The sequence below is a fragment of the Alosa sapidissima genome, chromosome 23 (genome assembly GCF_018492685.1).
Source record: "Alosa sapidissima isolate fAloSap1 chromosome 23, fAloSap1.pri, whole genome shotgun sequence".
NCBI classification, from domain to species: Eukaryota; Metazoa; Chordata; class Actinopteri; order Clupeiformes; family Clupeidae; genus Alosa; species Alosa sapidissima.
The window spans coordinates 7,499,279-7,523,127 of NC_055979.1; the positions used below are offsets into that span (position 1 = coordinate 7,499,279).

Sequence of the window (23,849 nt, forward strand, 5' to 3'; positions counted from 1 at the left end):
TCTGACTAAACCTATATGACCGCCGCTTCGCTGCGCGGCGGTCATAATAACTGTTTTGTGAACTTTATTCATCATAGCCAGTGATGTAGGCGAAATTTATGGTGTTAATTATAGTGAAATATACAATTTAAAAAAAATAGGGTTGAAACAGGTAAAAAAAATGGAGACATATTTTTTCTCCAATGACCTCTAAAGACAGTCCAACCACTCTCCAAAAATTAACATTCCAAACCCACAGAAACCACATAGGCCCCCTGATTATGAGCAGCCTTTTGTTGTAGCACCTGAACAATTGATGACATTGCACCCCATTATTTTAGGTGTGCTTCACATTTATCACTGTCTCATGGAGGTAGTATGCAGGTTTCTTTTCCCCCCTCCCTCCTTATTGTTGCTGGGTAAAAATCTCCCTCCATGACTGACTCAGTGGAAGATGAAACTCAATAACCCTAAAAGAAATGGGGGGAAAAGAGTTGGAAACTGACAACTAACCTGACATCCCAGAATAGGTTCAGCACCACCAATAACCACTCCTTTCAAATGAAACCATCCATAGATATATAACTAATGAGAAAAGCCACATGACATGAAAGTTCTTTTAGCTAGGCTAGCTCTCCAGCATGCTAATGAATCACGACCAACCACCATGCACTACTATGGAGGGCTGCTTTTCAGAGTGATTGAGAGCCCACTCACTCTTGATGTTGCCTTGGGTGACCTTGCAATGCAGGTTCAGTAACACAAGTCTTCCAGGAGAGGGCAGTCACAACCCCTGCACCATGCCTTCATCCCTCTTCTACTGAAGTTTCTCTTGATTGTGGACCCAGAGTACATTTTTACCTTAAATGGATCTGACTCAGCAGAGAGGGAGGAGAGCATTTAAATAAGAAGTGCGGTACCTTTACATGCAATTATAATCTTACATACATCATTATATTATTACACATGCCTAAACTCACATGTAGTTGATTGTTGGGAAGTTGTTGTCTAGTGAGAAGCAAACCAGGGAGCAGTCAGCATCATCATGCTGTACCTATTGATATTTTAAGACCAATTCAGATGGGTCCTTAAAAAAGCACATTCCCTCAACACAATGCATTTTAAATGATTATCGAGCCTTGAGTGTTTGTGACCTCACTGGCATCAGCCGTAATCTCTCCTGGGAGCTTCTAGGAATATTGCTCGAGGCCACTGCAGCAGTCCAGCCAGCCGGGCAGAGCAGAGTGGACCAGACAAAAGGATGAGGAGCAGAGAGGGGCAACTGCTTAATCTTTTAACATGACTGCCCAGCTGTCTAACACTACCCCCCCCCCCTCCCCTCCACAAACACACATACATGTACACACCACCCGCACGCACACACACTCACACACACACACACACTCACACACACACACACACACACACTCACACACACACACACTCACACACACACACACACACTCACACACACACACACACACACACACACACACACACACAGCCTCCACCCCAGCCTCCCTCCTTTAAAACTCTGGAGAGTACCGGAGTGCGGCTCGTGTCCAGTGCAGGTACTTTTCCGTCAGCAATGACGTCAGTGTGGAACAGCACAGACGACCTCCATTTAGAAACAGTACGCCAGTGCGTGAGCGCATGCTACAATTTTAGCAGCCAGCTCTCGTATTCATTGTTGCTATTTTTAGAGAGCATCCCCTTTAGAGTGTGCACTCTTTTTCCTCTCCTGCACCATCCACCCGAGTCTATATATATATCTTTCACTGGTCTGATCATTATTCCTCTCCCTCTCTCTCTATCTCTCTCCTTCTCTATCTCTCTCTCCAGCACATACCAGCAGTATATCCCATACGTCACACTCTCACGCCTACTGCGTCACAGAAGGCAGTGCTGATGACCTTCCCACATGGCTCGCCGGTGGAGACTCCAGTTCCACGGTCACGGGAAGCCGCATGTGTGTGTCGGATCAATGCTGTTTAACAGAGGGCACAAACATGGAGTCAGAGCAGACAGCGGCATCACAGGCAAACAGGGAGTAGAGGATAACTGCATATACACAGCATACTGCAAAAACATAGAGCAAATGAAGTGGGTGAATGGCTCTATACCATCTTCTTTGTAGATATCTAAACTGTCTCACAAGTATTATAAAGAAACCGTCTTGTCACCATCACCACTGATTCACTAAGAGTGATACTACAGCATCCATTGGTAGTTGGTGCTCTCAGCAGCACACATATTGGCATTCTGGTGGAGGGCGAGAAAACTGGGAAAACTAATGCGGTGATGCCACCACGTGCGGGAAGATGAGCCACACAGAGCGGTCGCAGCCAGAAGTCTGTTGCTGTGACTGATGCGGTAATGACACGCAGCTTGCTCACAGCATCCCAGGCTCATCTTCCTAAACCCCCTCAAAGCTGTCATTCATTCACTCAGCACCTGAGCTAACCAGATAATATCCCAGAGATGGAATTATCCTTTCTGCTGAGCTGGTATGCCAGTAATTGCTTTTTGTAGAGGGGTTGTGTACTACAACTCCCTTGGTACTTTGCAGAGGCAGGGATGAGGATTCAGGAAGATACTGCCATGTTGTTGTCCTCCCAGAGCAAAATGACATGACAGTGATGAATGATGGTAGATGTGTTGTTATAGCATTGCCATTATCTCAGGCATATGAGGAATATTGAGGGTGGACATACAGTACATGAAATATACAGTACATCACAAGATCTGAAAGAGAGAGGGAGAGCAGTTTCTGTTTATTCATCAGTATCAGTTATATCTTCCTGCCTACTGTATCTAAACCCATGTATACTATTCTTCTCCTAATTCAAAAGGACACATAGACAGAGAGAATCTCACACACACACACACACACACTCACACACTCACACACACACACACACACACACACACACGCACACACATGCACAATGTAAGGAACAGGGAGAGAGAAGGGGGAGGGCGAGAGTAAAAGAGAGAAGGACAGAGGAATGGAGATTGAGCGTAAAAGAGAGCAGGAAAGCGGGGAAAAGAAAGGGAAGAGGGGAGGAGGGAGGGAGGGAGGGCGTCGTCGCTCTGCTTCAGGAGGCACTAGGCACGTGGAGGTGACAGAGGAAGAGTAGTGGCCCCAGCCCCAGGCGCTGGCCCCGGCACACCCACTCAGCCACTGAGGGGCCTCCTCCTCTGCAGTGCGCTGCAGGCAGGGACAAGGTGACTCCTGGGCCGTCCTGATCCAGCTCACCGGCGGAAACGCGAGGTTGCCCTCAACCCCCCCCCCTTCCCTTCCATGGGCTAGGCTAGCTTAGTGTTTGTGCTAGCAGCAGGCAAACTGATGATGTGGGCTGCCTGATAGGAAAGTAACTCGACCGTCATTCCTTCATTAGAAGCTCATAAAATTGCTTGTATAATAACCCAATATATCACAACACAAAATAGTACTGCATTACTGTTATTATTATTATTCGAAAATAATGGATTCGATCAATCAACCGTGTTGTGAGCATATCTATACCTATAGAGGCCACTCCAAGGACACATCAAAGCAGAAAATGTTCATGTTGATTTTCCCATGATATATTGGGTTTCCATTCACCCTCACAGGCACCACATGCAGACATGTACGGGGAAGGTGGTGGGAAGATATGTCTGTAATTAGAGTGAGTTTCTGGGACAGCTGTCCAGTGTGATAGGGACAGATGCTGGAGACAGGTGTGCATGCGGCTGGAGAGGAGAGGACAGGCCAGCTCCACTGTACCAGGTGCTGCTTAATATTCAGCTGGGACATCGCTGCGTGAAGGCAGGCAAGTGCGCCGTCCTGAAAACTGCAAGTAAGCTGTCCTGACAACCGGAGGAAGAGTCCTCATAAACCAACACAACATTTATATGTTTTATATGTTTTGCCAAAAGAAGGCATTTACAAACATTAAGGATTTCCCCATGACACATGACTGTAACTGTGCTTTAGTTTGTTACTGATTCAAATTTGTGGCACAAAAGAAAATAATACATTCATGTCAATGGATACACTACTTATTTTGTGGCGTGATGACATTAAGATTGCATTGGGAGGGCAATGTTGCTTAAACAAGTGCTAATAAAGACCACACAAGTTTACTGTACACAAAGTGTCTTTACAGCTATCTTGCCATCTGACTGCTTGTAGTTCCTGCTTGGTGTGGGGGTGGGACTGCAGAAATGCTTTCATGCTCTTCACTCAAGGACAAGCAATATGGGCCAAGAGGACTGTACACAGGAAATGTACATAGCAGCTTTAGCAGGCTTGTGCTCCCTGATGTACCTTTCAGTGATGTTAGTGTGTGATGACCTCGAGACCATAGCGTCGTTAGCACCCTGCTCGGCCAGTTGGGATGGGAGTGGTGGAGTTTCAAATCAGCCCAATTGTGTGCCTGCAGGTGAAGTACAGTGTGGATAGTATCTGTGCCGGTACATCCATAAAGGTGACCCTGACAGAGTAATGGTGGACAGTGTGTTCCCTGCTGTTCCTTTAAATGAATAGGGCATGGCCGTTTCCTCCTTCCCTTCCTATTTCATAGCTGGACAATCACTGTCAAAGCCCCAGGATACTGCCAACTCAGCTGTGTCTGTTCTCATAGACATCTGAGGACACATGAGAAGAAATATGTAAGAATATGCCCTTCTGACAACAGCTATTATTAATAGTTTTATTTAAAATATGTGGACATTTAAAATAGACTTTTAGAAATCATAGATGTAATTGTAAAATCATTATCCGCATACTGATATGTACAAAATGTAGCCTAGAAATCTAGACGCGCCCCTAGCGGCAGCTGCCAGGGCTAGTCTAGCAACTCTCCGTTGGCTTGTGAGCTCCAGAAATCGAAACTTAATCAGGACATTGAAATCGTGTATAGAGTCGTTTGGTGGGCTTAACATAATGATTGATGGCAGAGTTGCAACGGTTTGGCTTGAATTCCCTGCTACTTGAAAACAAATATCCTATTGCGTCCTATGAGGGAATTTGAAAGACAACTGATTATCCCGCCCCTCGGACTGAGCACTGCGAACGGTGAGTGCCCAGACCCTACATTTTAATGTGGGTCTGGCTCGCCAGGCTATACAAAATGACAAATGTACAAAACTACAAAGTGTTTTGGAAAAGGTTTCTAAAGAAAAATGGTCACACTACTACACACTGTCACATTAATTTTCTGTGACGTCATCTCTGCAACTCTAAGCTTGACTTCTCTTGTTGTAATTAGCATCAATTAGCATCATGGCCTTTCTGTTACTCCAGAGAATTCCCAGTCTTTCTCATGCACAGACATCCAGCCCTGGTTACCCTGGCAACAGAGGCAGTGACTCAGCTAAGTCTGCCTCTGTACTCATAGAGGCCAGCTCTCAACCAAATTGTTATTTGTCTTTGAGTCTCTCCTTTGAGGAAGAGTCGCTACATATAAACAAAGGAGAGAGCTTACCAAATGATGACGTCTCCAGAGGGGAAGCCCAGCTTACAGTCACAAATCTCTTTTGAGATTGTATAAGAGGGCATTGTAGTCCTGATTGTGCAGACTTACCCCTGAAAAAACTACTAAGCATGTGAGCTGCTGCTGCAAATGCTAATTCATTTTGCCGTTTAAAATGCTAGTGTAATCATCAGGCACACACTGTCTTGCAAGTTGGGAAAAGTAGGCCTATCTGTGATAAACTACAAGCCATAACAGCTAGATTTTAAAAATTGAATTATGAGTTATTCCAAAAACTGAGAGCTACTAAACCAATGGTTTAGTTAGATTTATAACAAGCATGTAGGTGTGAAATGACTTGTCACCCATTCAATATTCAAATTAATATTTCATTCAATGTGACAAAATAACTATTAGATAAAATGGTGCCACATTATCTGCCCTTAGAGCCCTAAGCACTTCATCAGTGGGTTTATTTTTATTGTGTATGGAACCCCCCGTCGGAAAACACAGAGGCGTCACCAACAGTTGTTTAGGGAGACAGCCTCTCTCCACTCTAGTGTTTGGCTGGGAAGTCCATGGAGGTGGTTTTCTATAAATGTCAGTCTTCCAAGAGCTGTTATGCATGTGGCCCATTTGAGACACGCTTTTTGGCCTGGGTCGCTCCCCACTGTGTAACCCTCTGGCCCTAACATCCAGATAACATTCCCTGCCAATCGGTGTATCGGTCAGTCTGAACCATGGAACCTGATATGCAAGGAAAGAATCCAGCGAGTAACGTAGCAAGGGATAATTCCGCTCTGCGGCTAATCTAATTTTCTATTTGGATCTTTCTGAAAGAATCAGCTGTGACTCTTAAACATGTGTCACACTGATTGGAATCGTTGTCACTTGTCACACTTCTCTAATGGAAAGTGGAATTGTTAGGTGTTTGTTGTTGTAACTGTCTGTAAATAATAGCTCACAGATAGATGATCTAATAAATACACTGTTACAGGGCAGAGGGACTGATGATTTGGGTCTATGGATAATTTACGACTTACTGACTGTTGTCAAAGGGTCAAAGTTACAATCATTGACATCCATAATGTCCAAGAGCTATCTATTATTTTTTAATCTAAAATGGTGATATATTATATATTTTTTACATATATTTATATACTATATACTATATAATCATTTTACTCATGCTTCTGAAGAGTCGGATACTCAAGCATGTTTATCAATTCTGCTTTTAGTGGACTGCATTCATTTTAGGCTCATGAAGGGAATTCTGTGGTCAGTGGCAGCTATAACTGAATCCTTGGGATCATTGCTTTGCCACTACTTTTATCAAAAACAATACTTTCTATGAAAACACAAAATACTTTTCAGACATGGCATATGATGACCTGCTTGGCAACACATTTTCCCCTTTTGATCCTTGTACCTTGTCAAGGTCACATTGTGCAATTTTCACTTGCATGGATGTTATAAGCATGTGGTATCCGGATACATTAGAACATCTCTCAACACCAGTTAATGTTTGCTTGTGCGCCATCACAGAGGGGAACTATGCAAGGTCTTACTAAAACTAATATCCAAATACAGGCAACTATGCCGATCAGAGATTGGAATCTACCATCACATGTTAGTCAAGTCAAGTCAAGTTTATTTATAAAGTGTATTTGAAGAGTTTGGTTCCAAAACATCTCCGTTTTTAAAAACATCAACAAGTCATTTAATTGTGTATTTCAGGTAAATACACAATTAAATTATCAACCAAATTGCAATTGATTGAGTACAGATAAATCAAATAGCAATACCCAATTACAGCTTTACTGAAATTACTTGGAAAACAAAGTGTGAAAAAATATTTATGAAAATTCATCAAAATGGTGGATATAGCGTTTTGGAACCAAACTCTTCATTTCATACACAGAGGTCATTCAATGTGCTTTACATAAACAAAAGCAAACAGTAAAAACAAATAAAAGCATAAAAGGGCAATAGTCAAAGAATAGTTTAAAAGGTATAGATCATAATAAAAACATAAAACACACAAGGTAAAATAATTTAAAAATAAAAAATAATTAAAAAGACAAAATAAAAGACACAAGGTAGAATAATTGTCAAGGCAGATTCAGAATTTGTAACTCAGTGCTGTTAGCAGAAACCATCTGAAAACAGTTTGGTCTTAAGTCTAGATTTAAAACTGGCTACAGTTGGGTCCTTTTTATTGTCATCTGAAAGTTGGTTCCAGAGCTGAGCCGCATAGCAGCTGAAAGCTGCTACACCATGTTTAGTTCTAACAGCAGGTTTTACTAACAGGTTTTTCTCCTGAGACCTGAGAGGACGAGAAGGTGTGTACTGCAGATGTTAGTCCAAGTTACCTTGAGTAGCACAGTGTGGAGTTTTCTCTGTGCATGAAACACCATGGTTTGTTATAACTAAATATTCTTAAAATCTATCATGCTGGTTATAGGGTATAAATGGTCTATGTTGCCTTATTGGTTAAGACAGTAAAATAGCCAATCCAATGTCACTGGACCCATGTATTTCGGAAGGTGGCACTTAATCAAAAACTTAATCAAAAACGCATGTGACACATTTTTCTTTAAGTTTCTGTCTTCCCCCCCTTTTCTCTCCCGGTCTCTCTTCTCTCACTCAGGACATTTCCTGACTGGATCACTCCTTGCTTACACTGGAGAACATGAAAAGGTCTCCATCACCACAGGATGGCAGGTCAACAAATGCCGAGACAAACAGGAAAACTCTGTCAGGAGACATGATCTGCGGGACACCCATGCCATGACCGATCACCATCGCTTCAGGTTTGCAGAGCTCAGCACAGAGCTTGAGTTGGGCTTCCAAAGCAGCGTTGACCATCCATACTGCTTTAACTTCTCATGGTGAAATGCTGTGCAGTCGTGCCATGGAAAGAAAGCTGAAACTCAACAAAGTATGGTCTCAAATAGGGAGACCTATACATTATCTATACACTACAATCAAATAGGGAGACCGATACGTTATCTATACACTACAATCAAATAGGGAGACCTATACGTTATCTATACACTACAATCAAATAGGGAGACCGATACGTTATCTATACACTACAATCAAATAGGGAGACCGATACGTTATCTATACACTACAATCAAATATCGATATTTTTACTAAAATATTCAATTGTTCAATTCGTAGTCTAAATGGACTAATCTGCATATTTACCTTACCAGTCACTACTTCATGCAGAAACATAAGCACTGTACATTTATAAACACTTAAATGTGTCTGGAAATAGGCCTATTTAAATATGCATTTTTATTAAAATACATCTGTTTGGTATTTCTTGAGACATATATCTTTTGTTCATATTTGAGGCACTAAGTTAATTCCAGCTTTTTGCCTTTTTCTTCTTTTATAATGTATCCTAGATTCAACTTCTGCAATGTACCAAGTATTACAGTATCAATGAATCATAATGTTACCATTATCATGGGCAAAATATCATGACAGTATTGACTTGTGAGTTACTCTGCGATTCTCAAATGGGCCAGAGGAGTATTTGCTGAGATTTACAGTAATACTTTCAAGTAGCTAACCACTGTCGAATAAGGAATTAAAGGCCTTCAATTCATGTAGCAAAGGCAGAAGTTGACTTTGGGTATCTGCAAGGAAAACGTCAGATGAGGTACACAGAGAGAGAGAGAGAGAGAGAGAGAGGGAGAGAGAGAGAAAGAGGTGAAGAAGAGAGTGAAGGAGAGCGAGAAGACACCAGCATAATAAGGTCTAATTTAGCTCATGCCCCATTTCACATTCATTTCAGCGCCTCCAGCTATTCTCAGTGTTTGTGCCTGTCACCTTCTAAGTAATGACACTTGGTGTGTGTGTGTGTGTGTGTGTGTTTGGGGGGGGGTATGTATGTAGCAGGTACATAGATTTTTTGGGGTGTTTCTACTCATGAAACAAAAACATGGCTCCATAGAGCCAAAGACATTGGCCCCTATCTTGCACCCGAAGTTTCACTTTGCCTATGAGTTCAAACAATAGACGAGTGCAGATGTGTGTATACTCTGCTAGTAACAAACAGGTTTTAGTAAAGCATGGTTTAGTGCAGTGGTCCCCAAACTACGGCCCGCCACCTCATTTTGGGTGGCCCCCCAAAACATGTCCGTCGTATATAGCAACCGGCCAGCACGGGAGTACGACATCGTCAAACTATAACCTCCGCAATTTCCCCCATTCATTCTCTATGGCGAGTCTTAACAGTACACATGTAATACTCTTTTTGTCCACTGGTGGTTATTTTGGCGCTGTTTCGCGTTTGCCATCAAAAACGGAATGAAATGTAGGCCTACCTGCAAACAATGTAAGAGGCCTATGCTGACTGCATCAGTGCTCAAAGTATTGTAAAAGTTTATCAATTAATTGTTAATAACTAACTAACTTCTATTCAAGTCATATTTCTGGGACTTTCTGGGATAATTATTTCTATTTTGTATTCACTCGTTCAAATGTTCATAGGCCTACAAAGAGGTCACAAGTTCAGGTGAGTGAAAGTTATAATGGTGGTCATTTCAGACCACTTCAGTGCTTCATAAAATTCTCATAGTTTGAGAACTTAACATTTTCAGATTTCACACATTTTTAATAAAATATACTTTTGGGAATGCAAAAGTCTTTTTATTAGTATTATTTAATTTGAGTTACGTTTTACACTGATATGGCATGATGGCAATATAAACACAGCTAACAATGGTATTAAATTGCAATAGCCTATAGATTAAATGTAATGGAATATTCAACTAAGGTAGACTGCTGTTGTTCACAGCACTAAGCTATTTATGGTTACTGATATACTCCGAGTCTCTGGCCCTCTCTTAGAGCCAGGCATAGTAATCTGGCCCTCGGAAGAAAAAGTTTGGGGACCACTGGTTTAGTGGAATACCTGTTCCATACGGTCTCGCGTGCAAGCAGATTCCTTCAAATGCGCCGCTGAATATCAAAATACCGATTCGCTGTTTGAAGTTGCGCTGCTGCTGTTAAAGGAAATGACAGATGTCATTCTCATTGGTTTAAAGGATGATACACCTAAAACACACCCTTGAGTGATTAAGAAACATATGAACAACCTTTTTGCACCAAGCGCCTGACGTTTGATCACATAATCACGCCATTAAATTAGTGAATGTGGGGTCAACCCTCAGACTGAGGGGTAGATGTACTATCGCTTTTGCGCCCACTTGAGGCGTATTTTCTTCGCAACATGCACTTAAAAACATGCCGTGGGGTGGTATGTACAAACAGACCACACTTAGGTAAAATCGCAGACTGTCTGTCGCAAGAGCTGATAATGGCAATTTGTGCCATTTCGTGTCTTGCATTCATAGGAGGGTCAAGGAAAAGTGGGTGTTTTGTTTAAAAAGGTGGGAGGAGAAGCGCAAAATGTGCCTTATTAGGTAATCGGCTGTATGTACGAAAACTGCCCATTAAAAAGCGCACATCAGCAGGTGTTAATCCGAATTGCGGTTCAATGCGTCAGTACGAGAATTGTTCAAAGACAACAGAGTAACAGAATCGGCATTCATAGCACCAGTTTTGCTTCTTTGTACTATGTCAGAAGCAACCTTAACTTTCGCCGGCCTTTCTAATGTCTAACTTTCACATCATCAACTTAAACTTTCCTAGCTAGATTTAACTATTAAAGCCTACGTGCACAAGTAGTTTGAGTATTTTCTTAAAATACTGCTCTGCATTATCTCTCTGCTTGTTGACATTTTCTTATCATGTATTGTTTTATTTCATGACCACTAAACTTTTTATTCCTTTTAATGTTGTCATCAGTTGACTCCGTTGAACTGCACTTGTGATTGAATCATGCCGTTCAGTTGTGAGCAGTGCAAATTGCGGTAGGGGGCGGAGAAAGGGGCTGATTACCCAATGAGCTACGGGTATGATAAATAGCAAGTAAATTGAAGAGGAACAGCATGCGCTTCCTGCGATTTGGCCATTGTGCTGCTAATGCTGCGATCGCAAATGTACGTAAATCTGGCCCTGAGTTCCTCTGTGTTCCATCTACTCACAGCCTTCCCCCAGAGTTCACTCTCTCCTCTCCTCTCCTCTCCAGTCAACACCCCTCCAACATAAACGCTGCATGCCGATTGTGGAAATGTCAGGCTCTGTCTTGCTCGCTTTATGCGAGGGTTTGATCCCATCATGAATCTATCTATAATTAGACATTCACTGAAAAGGACACCACGCCATCATACAATCGGCATTCCTGGATTCATTGTGCCGGAGCAGTTGAGCATAAACTCTGGGGACAAGGAGGTCATGCATTTCTCTGAATACTGGTAATAAAAAGTGTTGGAGGATGTACTGTGTCACAATTTCCTCATCTGGAGTAGTAACACAGATAAATCTCATCTCCAGTTTACACTTCGAGCCTGTATTATGAATGGAGTTCTCCACAGACAAATTCTTGAGGTTACTGTTAACCATCAGCAAAGTTTCAAATCTGAGAACCAAGTTGGCAAACGTGACCTGTGAGAATTTTAAGTTTCCATGAACAAAACGAGAACTGATTACATAATATTCACAGAAAATAGTATCTACCATTCACTGTCAAATACAGAAAAAGTAAGATGGGTCTTTCAGCCCAAGCTAGGGCAAATTTGCTCTGTTGTTCAGAATAGTATTCTGCTAAAACACCATAAGCTCCTCCTGGGTATCTTAAATATGTGGAATGAGCCCAGATGGAGAATTGGATGAGGTTTGTTAAATCTAATTACATTTGACGTGAAAAGATAGATTATGTTCCTGAAGCAAAACAAGCATAATTTCTGGTATCTGCCCAGTCCAAGATGCAGGCCAAGCTTGCGACTAAGTGGGCCAATTTTTTTGCCAGTTTTGAAATTGGTTTATATTTACTCTTGAAAGGTGCATTCTGCAATTTGGTCTTGGTTTTCCCAGAAGATTGTTGCTATTTGGTTCAACTTGGTTCAACTTTTAAACCACAACGTGAGCGTATTCAATTGTCAGTTAAGGCAAACCGTTTGTGTTACCATAGGAACGAGATAGCACTTATTATGATCTGAGCGTTGCAATACGCTTGCCGCTGGCCAATATGATCCCATTTACAGAAGCAGGACTGCCCATGAACACTGGAGTGAGTGAGTGGACAGCCAAACAGCGAGTGGGCAGCAAAAGCATTGTGAGGAGCAACTAGATGAATTTGGCAAAAGTGAATGGGATTAGAATCACAGAGTGAACCCTTTAATAGGCTTGAGACTGGAGGATTTCAGCCATTTTGGGCCACTATTTAACAATGACAGCTGTAAATGAGAACACAGTAGTGTTTTGTACTGCAGAGGATGGATGGTGACTAACTTTAGTCAGCTCAGGTTTTATTTACGAGTGGGAGAGAATGGCCAGTGGTAACGCGAGCCTCGGCCTCAGTGTGTGTGAATGGTGCTGGAGTGTAGCACCTTATTCATTGTCTCAAGGACATCCAGACAATCAGAAAAAAGACCCTGAGTCTGAGATTCAAACACTAAAAGATTTATGAGGGATGTATACTTTTTTTATATAAGTTGACCACCTGCATCCAGTTTCAGGCTTGTGGTTATTTTTTTTGGATGATGTGACCACGGATTCCAAGTTTCTATGAACCGAATTTTTGTTTCAGCACAATGTCTAATGATTGATCTCCTTCAGTAGTTCTGGGTAATGACATGCTTAGTGTATGATACAAAAACATCAAATGTTCGTGTTTGTGTGTGTGTGTGTGGGGGGGGGGGGGGGGTCATGTTGTTTGATTCATTGTAACTTCAATACTTTTTTATGAGGTACAGTATTATGAGTGCTTAACAGGGCTTTGGATCTGGCAATAAAAAAGGCAATGACACCAGCGTTACAAAGGGTTTAATTTATGATGTAGCTATGTAGCTATTTGGCTGTACTGAATTGTACTAGAGATTAAGGTAATGCAATTGCATGTTATAGCAACACTGTGTATTAATGTCCTAGGGACAGCTGCAGTCAGGATGATTTTTAAGTCTATACAAAATATATTAAACAAGTCGCATCACAAGCAACTGATACAGTAAAGTATGCACCTCTCTGACCTGCGGCCCTAATTTAAATGGTGGGCAAGGGTGATGTTGCCTAGTTATTAAACTACCTTTAGTTAGACTTTGCATTTAAGACGTTTTAGGGTTTTGCCCAATTAGGGCCCTCTCTGTTAAATGGATTGGCTACTAAATAGACTGGCCATGATTAAGTTAAGCAGTACCCAATACCCGTGCACTCCAAAAACTGCAGCAAAGCGCTATAAAGCAAATGGTGGCTAATGTGCAGGTTTGAGGAGCCATGCTTGGCTTTTCTGTTCCATTGAATGTTTTATGAGCCTATTCCTCAAGGCCAGGGATCAAATTGAGTACTCATGTATTTTTCACTGAACATCCCTGGTACTTACAGCTATCTCAGTCAATATGCACAACACATAAAGGATTGTAAACAGACATAAAGGCCAGAACAGATGAGACATGCCAACACAAATGGATGGATGGACAAATACAGCGCACACCGTATTTGTCTGTATTTGTCCACTCCGTTTTTGGCACCCCTAGTAAAGATGAGTACAGAGAGGTAGAAAAACATCATCGTTGCAAAATATATTTCACAATGAAAACAATGAGGAAAATTCAACCTTGAAGAGAGGCCATTTTATTCTAAGAAAACAAAAGTCCTTATAATTAAAGAAATGTTTCAAACAAAAACACACATGGCACAATCATTAGCACCCCAAATTAACTGTAATGTTTCTCATATGAAACATTTCAATTGTAATCAGAGTGCTTATGAACTTTCAAGCAGAAATACATAATTTCCTGTTTCATTATAATTTGGTATTCGGTATAAATATAAAGTCACACAGAGGTCAAACGCCCTGGTCATTCTTCAACGTGGGAAAGACACAAAAATACACCATTCAAATTAGGGGAAAGTGTATTGACGTCAGTAAGTCAGGGAATTGGGATAAAAAGAATCAGGTACTTGGTTGAAAATGCTCTTATTTACAGTTAAAACAACAGTTAAGCAATTCAGATCAAATGGAGCTGTTACAAACTTGCCTGTAAAGGGATCCATGTCTATCCTGCCCTATACACACAGTGATGTGGATGGCAGGAGGAGGAACGCTATCTAAGGATCACTGCAGGACAGATGCAGATAGCATCTTCGGATCACCAAGTCTAAAACAACATGAAATGACCTCTATGCTGACAGATTACTTAGAACGCATTCAAGGGAAAAGCTTTTCATGCCATTTAACTACAAGCTGGAGTTGCTACAGAGAGTTTGCCTAGAATCATGTTCTATGGTCAGATGATAAGAAAATTGAGCTTTTTGCCAACACACATTCAATGTAGGTTTGGCATACATAGAAGAATGACTATACTGAAAAGAGCCCCATGCCTAAGCTGGCCTAAGTCTGTGATGTTCTAGGGCTGTTTTTAATCCAAAGACTCTAGGAACCTCATCTGAGTTCATGGCATCATGAAATACCTTTCATGACATTTCTAAGAAAATTTGGATGCCTCGACCAAGACACTAAAAGTAGGTCATGATTGGATCATCCAGCTGGTCAACGATCCAAAACATATGTCCAGATCAACACCAAAATGGTTTACTGAACACAGAATCCTGGCAAGGTTTCTGGCAAGGTTACCTCAGTTCCCTAATCTGAACATAGAAAACCAGTGGGGTGAGTTTAAGAGGTGAATGCAAAAGAGAGGACCTAGGAATTTGGACGATATGAGATATTCTGTAAAAAGGACTCCTCTCAAATCCCCTGCTTTGTACTCTCTAACTTTAGTAGATGCTATGAAAAGACAAAGAGCTCTTTTATTGCTACAAAGAATTAAATACATGGGTGCCAATAATTGTGGCACATGTGTTTAGGCGACGTTTCGGTGAAGTCTGGTGAAGAGTGTGAGGCTTGAAACGTCACATACAGTATGGTGTAATTCTAAACAAGTGGAAAAAAGGGGAGCTAGTGTGCGGATATTCCTTATGTTTTTTTAATTGAGACACTAACATAAAATGGTAAAATATAATTTTTTTACTCCAATATATATGTAGAGAGTGCTGTATATAGATAGCTTAATGTACAGACAGACAGACAGAGAAAATAAATATCAGCTGATATCTATCAACTTCTACATTAAGCATGATATCTGAAATCTCAGTAAGGAAATTGTATATTGTGCATTCACTTTGTTGATTTTACAAATTGATATATCATACAGACTATGATATATCTAAGATATATCTACTGTTTTGGTTATTTACTGTAAGTGCATTTGTATATATACAATATTTGCCACTTTTATTGATCATTGCTATTAACGCAAGGTAGAGAAATATAAGGCAGTTGGTATGATAATAAATATTTTAGTTGGGGAAAGATTGTTTTTTGCAAGATTCATTCTGCAGAGGATATTGGACAGAAATGATGGTGGTGTTCACAAGTAATTGCTTGTCACATTTATTGTTGTGGGGAACAATACATGTCTGTTTTTTCTATAACAGGGGTGACATTTCGGGACCAGCATTGTTGCCTGTGCTGAAAATGCCATCTTCTGCCTTTGCTCATTGTGCACACACAACTGGCATCACAAATGCAAAGGGTGGTGTCTCTTCTTTGCACGAAATATAACTTCACAAGTCTTATGATACTCTGCAAGCTTTGTCAATACATTTTAAGTCACATTTATACAGTAAACTGCAGTGCACCTTTATCCAGATAATAAGCAGTGTTGCAGTTATTTTGAAATGTAATCCATTACTGAGTACAGACTACACGCCAATATTTGTAATCCGTAACATAATCCATTAGATTACCAAAATAATGTAACATAATTTGAATACTTTTGGATTACTTCAAAATAAAAACAAATAAAAAAAATTAAATACATTGAATAAAACTCACTCAGCAATCAAGATCATTTTGATGCTACACTGATATTTACGGAGAATAGCATGTCTGACATTGCCAATACACGCCCACAATGCCTTCTATATAATGTTACTCTCAGAGATTATTGCAAAATAATCTCTATGAGACATCTATGTCATCTATGAGTGGGCAGCCGTGGCCCACTGGTTAGCACTCTGGACTTGTAACCGGAGAGTTGCTGGTTCGAGCCCCGACCAGTGGGCCGCGGCTGAAGTGCCCTTGAGCAAGGCACCTAACCCCTCACTGCTCCCCGAGCGCCGCCATTGTAGCAGGCAGCTCACTGCGCCGGGATTAGTGTGTGCTTCACCTCACTGTGTGTTCACTGTGTGCTGTTTGTGTTTCACTAATTCACCGATTGGGTTAAATGCAGAGACCAAATTTCCCTCACGGGATCAAAAAAGTATATATACTTTAAAACTAGAAGAATACTATACAACTAGAGCCCGACCGATGAATCGGTGTGGTGATAATATCTGCCGATATTAGCCATTTGCCGATCTATCAGTATCAGGGAGCTCCCCATGGCAGAAACTTTTATATATTCTAACATTTTAATGCATCATTCTGGTTTAAATTTAAAATAAATTCAGGGGTTACAGTTGCTTATTTTTATCTATGGATGGAAATATTTGTGCTGTAGCCTAAACTATTTTGCACTTCAGATTTTTAATCATGCACATACAGGTGGAATAGTTATGATGATACTGCAATAGGTTCACAACCACAAAGCATATGGGCTGAGTTTTACATTTCAGAAATGGTCAAAAATGGTGTATATTTCAGCACTTCCTGAAATTATACAGAAGTGATCACCTGTCTTCAGATAGTTAATCTAAGATAAGATAGTTATCTTGGTCATTGTAATATACAGCCTATGTATTGAAACACATAAACAAAATGTAATCAAGTAATCTTCGACAATGTAACTATAATCTGATTACACATTTTTTAATCTGGTCCTCACTGTGTGTTCACTGTGTGCTGTTTGTGTTTCACTAATTCACCGATTGGGTTAAATGCAGAGACCAAATTTCCCTCACGGGATCAAAAAAGTATATATACTTATACCCTACTGTATGTGATGATGTCATAAAAGTGCAAAATGATGGAAGCTAATTGCTGCTGATTTATGCCAAGTAGACACTGTGATGTTGACCTGATTTTAGCCCAGAATCTAAGATAAGATAGTTATCTTGGTCATTGTAATATACAGCCTATGTATTGAAACACATAAACAAAATGTAATCAAGTAATCTTCGACAATGTAACTATAATCTGATTACACATTTTTTAATCTGGTCTGGTCTGATTATTAGTTACTTTTGTAATCTGATTACATAATCCAGATTACTTGCAATTAGTTACTACCCAACCCTGATAATAAGCACTATCGCAATGTAGCACTAAAGGCCAAACAAGGTTCTCTTTGGAGCCAGTTCCCTGTCCACTCTGGATCATATTTCAGTGCACCTGTGAGAGACAGAGAGAGAGACCAAGGACAACGCAGGTCCCTGAGCGCACCAGTCATCTCTGTTTTCACATTAAATACAGACTGTTTACTAGCTGCAGCCTTGCAGTAAGCCCCTATAAGACAAGTTGACCGGCCAGCTGAGGTGTCCGACTCGTTTTACTCTACTGTTGCAGAGAGAAAAAAAGACATGTATACAAGCTCATGTGTACACCAAATGCCTCCCACCTGTAGTACAGAATCTCTATTGTTTCAAGTGTACACATACTATGAAAGGACTTTGCTGTTCTCACTCGGTTCATGGAGTTTCAAGGTCATTCTTCTGCCGTCGCTTAAGGTTTTCTCAAACCTTTCACCTACTCTCATGACTTTTTTTGATATCACTACACAGCATCACATCTTGTATTCACTTACAGTATTTGCAAGTCATTAATCTCACATAAATGTATGCTAGAATTGATTATGCATAAGCTCTGCAAATAAAATTATTGAAATTGATGTTATTGCTAAAGATATCTATTGAACATCTTTATATAATGCGAGAAGAAGTTTCTTTATGAGTAAAAGAATACAAGAATTTAGACAGAAAGGATTTCACCACTGGATTAAAACAAGTTACAAAAGCTGTGCTCACTGTGAAGGTTAAATACTGTTGTTTATTTACAGCTCAATCGATTGATTGCTTGCACTTGTTTGGACCTAAAAAATGCATTAGGCATACTTAGCATGCCAATAAAACAGGTTATTTAAGTGCTCTAAGTCAGGTATAGATCAGACCGCTTTTTGTTTCAGTGAACTAGCCTCTATCAGGACAGGTCATTATTCCAATCACTACTGGATCCAGAAACGGGACCATCACTGCCAGTCTATTTTGCCAGCACAATCACTACTGGGACTATACAGTCTGGAAACTGTCACTTGACAAGTACTGTAGGTGGCCTGGATGATTTTGTACAGTACTATCTATACAAGCAAGCTTTGGGATGTGGTTTATTTAATAACAGACTTCCTGACATTTCAAATAACTAATCCAATTGGTTGGCACAAGGTCATGTTGGCACTTCATGTAATTTTTTGTTGTTGCAAATGTGTGGTTTTATGGATCGTTTCATTTAAGTGCCCAGTATCTTCATTGGTAAGGTGGTCAAACTGTGACATGCGGGCATTAGCCTCAGATGGGGAAACTGTAGGGACAATATTAGGAAGCCAGTGGGAGGTGGTGACTCCTCGTCAATCATAGCTGATGAGCATGCTGACTGGCTGCATCTGATAGCCCCACGTATCTCATGGCCAACTGCCAACTACCTTCCAACTTATCTGGGTCTCAGGTGGAATGCACAGTGTGATACTACAAATCTGATAATAGGACCACAGTGAAATTTTATTAAAATGATCCAGTGAAATCTTGAATACAGAGAAGTAATTCAACTATGCAAAGACTGTTAAAAAACATGATATATAGACTACAACAAACTAACCTTAAACACAATATGAAGAGACTTTGCTGCAGTGATTGAAAAAGCTATTTTTGCTGGTGTTTGGTAGATTTTAGTATGCTGGTCCTGCACTTGAGGCAGACAGTACAATTTGGTTTGGAGCTCTGCTCAGTGCTCCTTCTGCTTCTATTAGATAAGCTGCCATGATTTTGGCAGTTCGGTCCACAATGTTTCCATTTGAAAATAGACAAAAAACGATCAACTGTTTACCTGATAAGGGGGTCTTTTAGAGCATAGTAAATCCTCATAGATGATGTTTTTTTCTAATTAATGCATACAATTGACACCATAACATTCACTGTTGAAGAGACCAATTAAAACAAAGTCCTGAGGAAAACTAACTCAATCAGGACAGTCATTAGTGAGCTCTAGGAGGGCTTCAGAGAGCCAAGTCAAAGTCAGGATAATGATTACTGCCAAGTGTCAAGTGATGGACTTACGCTAGAAGTCCTCAGAGCTGATAGGTGACATATTTCATTTGATCCACACCTGAAGGTCTGAATGGTGTCTCTGAAAAGCCCTGTGAGCACATAAAAGAGACAATAGACACTACAAAATAATGGTTTATAATAATAAGGGTCCTTAAACAAAAAATAAATTTGAAATCTAGGGAATGAATACAAAAGCAAAGCACAAAACAGCACTGTGAGCTCAAGACAAGAATGTAAGCCACCTCTCTGAGGGCAAGCAGGGTGGCTCGGTGTGACTGCAGAACATCTGCAAATCCTGTGTGTGTTTACACTTTACTAAAATAGGAACGCATACAAACACACTAGGACCGAAACATAGGGGAGAACACACAAGCCAATCCGCCCCCAATGAGCCACCACCACCAACAAACACACACACACGCGCACACACAGGCACACACACACGCGCGCGAGAATATATATGCATTCCTAAATCTCTAGACCATTCTATACCTTGATTGACTGATCGATTGATTGTTATAAAAGGGTGAACTCTTCTTTCCACCATGGTCCTTTTGTCTTTCTCCAAAACTCCCCCATGAACAGCTGGTGATTACCTGTCTCATGGGGAGCTTTGGAGATGACAGCTGGCTATATTTCTATCCCTTTCCACCCAGCACATCTCCTACTCACACTCCCACTGGGTTCCTATAATCACCCATGACTCATGCGCACACACACACACACACACACACACACACACACACACACACACACACACACACACACACGCATACCGTACACACACACACACACACATTTACATATATAACTATATATGCAGACACACAGTTGTATTCACTGTTTCACTCAATGGATCGAAACTCTAATTGGATTTGGTGTACCCATTGAGTTGACTGAATGCTATTGAGTGATAATGATTCCATAACACTATAGAGTTGTGAAATGAAGAGATAGAGAGTGAAAACTGTGTGTGTGTGTGTGTGTGTGCATGTTTGTTTGTTTGTGCATGCGTGTATGATCGTGAGTAACATTAATTAAACTCCTCGTAGACAAGCCTGTAGGTCTGCATTATCAGTCACCCAGTGCTGACCTTCATGCTATCTCAGCATCAGTGTGGGCCTGTGATGTCGCTAATTTACCATCAGAGAGAGCTGAGGAGAATTTTATGCTAATGGGGCATGAATGTCAGCGCTTGACTGAGGACGGAGGCTGCCAGCCTGGATGCAGAGCTCCACAATGAGCCTCTGTCCCCGGATGGCTCTGAGGATAGATGGGTCTGTGGCCACTACGGACAGACATTCCATCACATTACGGTCCTTGAGCGCGCGGTGTTGATGATCAAGCGCAAGCTATGTGAGGAGCACACAGTGTACTGCACACAGACTGGAGCTAGTTCAGGGAAGCAGACACCTATGAGCAGCACATCTGCCTAAGAATACTAAGGATCACATGTGGCAGGGTCCGTCACCTTAACAGATTACAAGGCTACACTACAACAGACCAACAACAGTGCCATTGGCCTACCTGACAGCTTTGAAGCACAGAACTTCATGCGCAGACATGCAAGTCCACACGCATCCCTGAGGAACAGGTCCTCCGTCTGGTCCTGGGCGATATGAGGAAGACACTGTCCAGAGTCCACCCACACAAATCTGCAGGCCCAGACAACATACCAGGGAGAGTGCTCAGAGACTGTGCTGACCAGCTGGCAGATATTCTCACAGATATCTTTAACAAATCCCTGAGCCAGGCTGTGGTTCTTCATAGCTTCGAAAAAGACTACCATCATCCCAGTGACAAAGAAGTAAACGATGAAATGTCCCCTGTGCCCTGCAACACTAACCCCATACTACCCCAACTGTTCAACTGACAACGCTATCTCCTACACCCTGCACTCTACCTTATCCCACTTGTAAAAAAGACCTCTAATGTTCACATAAAAAACTACCATCTTTTCCCATACAAGGACATCCGTTATCTTGTGATTTTTCCCTATGCAGGGTTCCCACTCAGGTCAAATGACTTTTACCTGACAAAAAAACTAAATTTCCATGACTTACTACTGTATATGATGAATAGTACAATATACCGACCAATAATCTGGGCATTGAAAAACAGTTGGGCTACTCAAGCAAGCAGTAAAGCTAATAACCAAATATTTCTGCATGGAAATATGTTTGTATTAATGTCTTTTGGCAAGTACATTTCAAGTAGATTTCTAAAATTCCATGATATTCCATGTTCCATGGGAACCCTGTGGTGAAGTAACATGGGGATTTTGAATTATCGCACCTGTTAAACTCTGGTGGGGACAAAGAAATGAGATGTTTTGCTTTACACACTTTTGCCTCTATGATCTTTAGTATGTTAAGATGGACAACTTTTTTGCTACCCCAGAGCTAACTTGCTGTGCAACTTGCCATAAGTAGTTAGCTTTGATTAACACTCGGACCTTCTTATATGGGCTAAGATGGCAGTTTTGGGTCCTTTTTGTAGGCAAATCTTCAGAGGTCTGGAAGCCCCCCACCCCTTACCCCAATCTATTACCATCTTCCTGACATGCTGCGCACACAGAGCTTCTGCAATTTCCAAACAGCCTGCTTTCCCTTCTGCCATCAGATATATGGTGATAGTGGGGATGATGTAGTAGTTTAGTTATCAGACAGACATTCTATTCTTTAAAAGACAAAACACTCCAAAAAACTGCATGCAGGGACTACATACAGCTATAACAAGCTTCATGTCTCAGCTCCTGCCTGGCCTGTGTGATTGCATCAGCATGCTACATTCATAAATTCTGCTTGTGTCTCAATCTCTGTCAAAGGTTATAAACAGATGTTGTTTTGGGGGGGCAAATGTGTAGCTTTTATGGCACAGTTGATGTTTTTTTGTCAGAAACTCAACTCAACAGGTGTATGCAGCAAATAAGCATCTAGACAGGAAATCACTGGACCATGAAGAACCAGATGTGAATCTCCCAGGGGAATTTGTGTGCCACATTGAGTAGACTACTGTATAATGGTTAGAACAACCTTACGATATAACTGATCATTAATGAAAGTCCTGATACTCTAAATCACAGATGCTTGGCTTTAGGCCAGTGCTGCATAACTTTAGGCCAATGCTGAATAGTCCTCAATTTTTTAAAGAAAGACAAGAGGGGAGAAAAGGTACAGTTCCTTATACACATTATTGGCTCCTACGCTATAGCTACATCTTTTTATTATGTTTTTTAGAGATCTATTTTCTTTTTTTGTTAAATCTGATGATTTTATGTCCATGCTTGTTTTAGTTTGTCTTAGTTTGTCTTTATAAAGCACTTTGTACCTTCAAAAAGTGCTCTATAAATAAAGATTATTATTACTGTACTCTAATGTTTTTAAATTGTCCTAAAATTGTTGAGAACTGCTCTAAAACTTAAACTGTTTACTATGTTGTTAGTCACTTTGGCTAAAAAGCGTCAGCCAAATGTAATGTAATGTAATGTAATGTAATCATCATCATCATCATCATCATCATTATCATCATCATCCAGTGACTCAGATTCATGGGCTCTGTGAAGCATGTGGAGAGCACATCTATTGTTAAGGGCACTATTTAAATCAATAACACTGAATTGAATGGAATGAGGCGATGCTGTGTGTAAAGTTGGCGTGCTTGCCCTTCATGTGACTCCAACAGGGGTACGGGAACTGGCACACTGAGTGCAGTGGGGGTGGGGAAAGCAGAGGGCAGCAGTAGTATACAGAGTGTTCTCTTTTCTCCACTGATGTAACCAGAGACTATTATTATAGAGGAGCCACCAGGAATCACAACAGCACCACGATTACTTAGATCATTTCAATTGCTGACATGAACATTATATTTCATACAAGAACCAAGACTGGATATAGATTTAAATAAACTTTCAAACATTTCAGCAGACATGTAAAGGCCTGTCAACAGAACTGGTAAGGACAGCACAAATGCTTTAGAGAAAACAGATTCAACATACATTGACATGAA

The 23,849-nt window shown here is 40.9% G+C and overlaps 1 long non-coding RNA gene across 1 annotated transcript; it reads right to left on the reverse strand.

Moving 5' to 3' along the window:
- Positions 1-3,869: 3,869 nt before the first annotated feature.
- LOC121698528 lies at positions 3,870-19,927 on the reverse strand. The gene is made up of 2 exons (XR_006026784.1): positions 19,851-19,927; positions 3,870-4,614 (listed from the first exon to the last, which is right to left on the reverse strand). It is a non-coding gene; the product is annotated as an uncharacterized LOC121698528 (long non-coding RNA).
- Between the last annotated feature and the right edge of the window lie 3,922 nt (positions 19,928-23,849).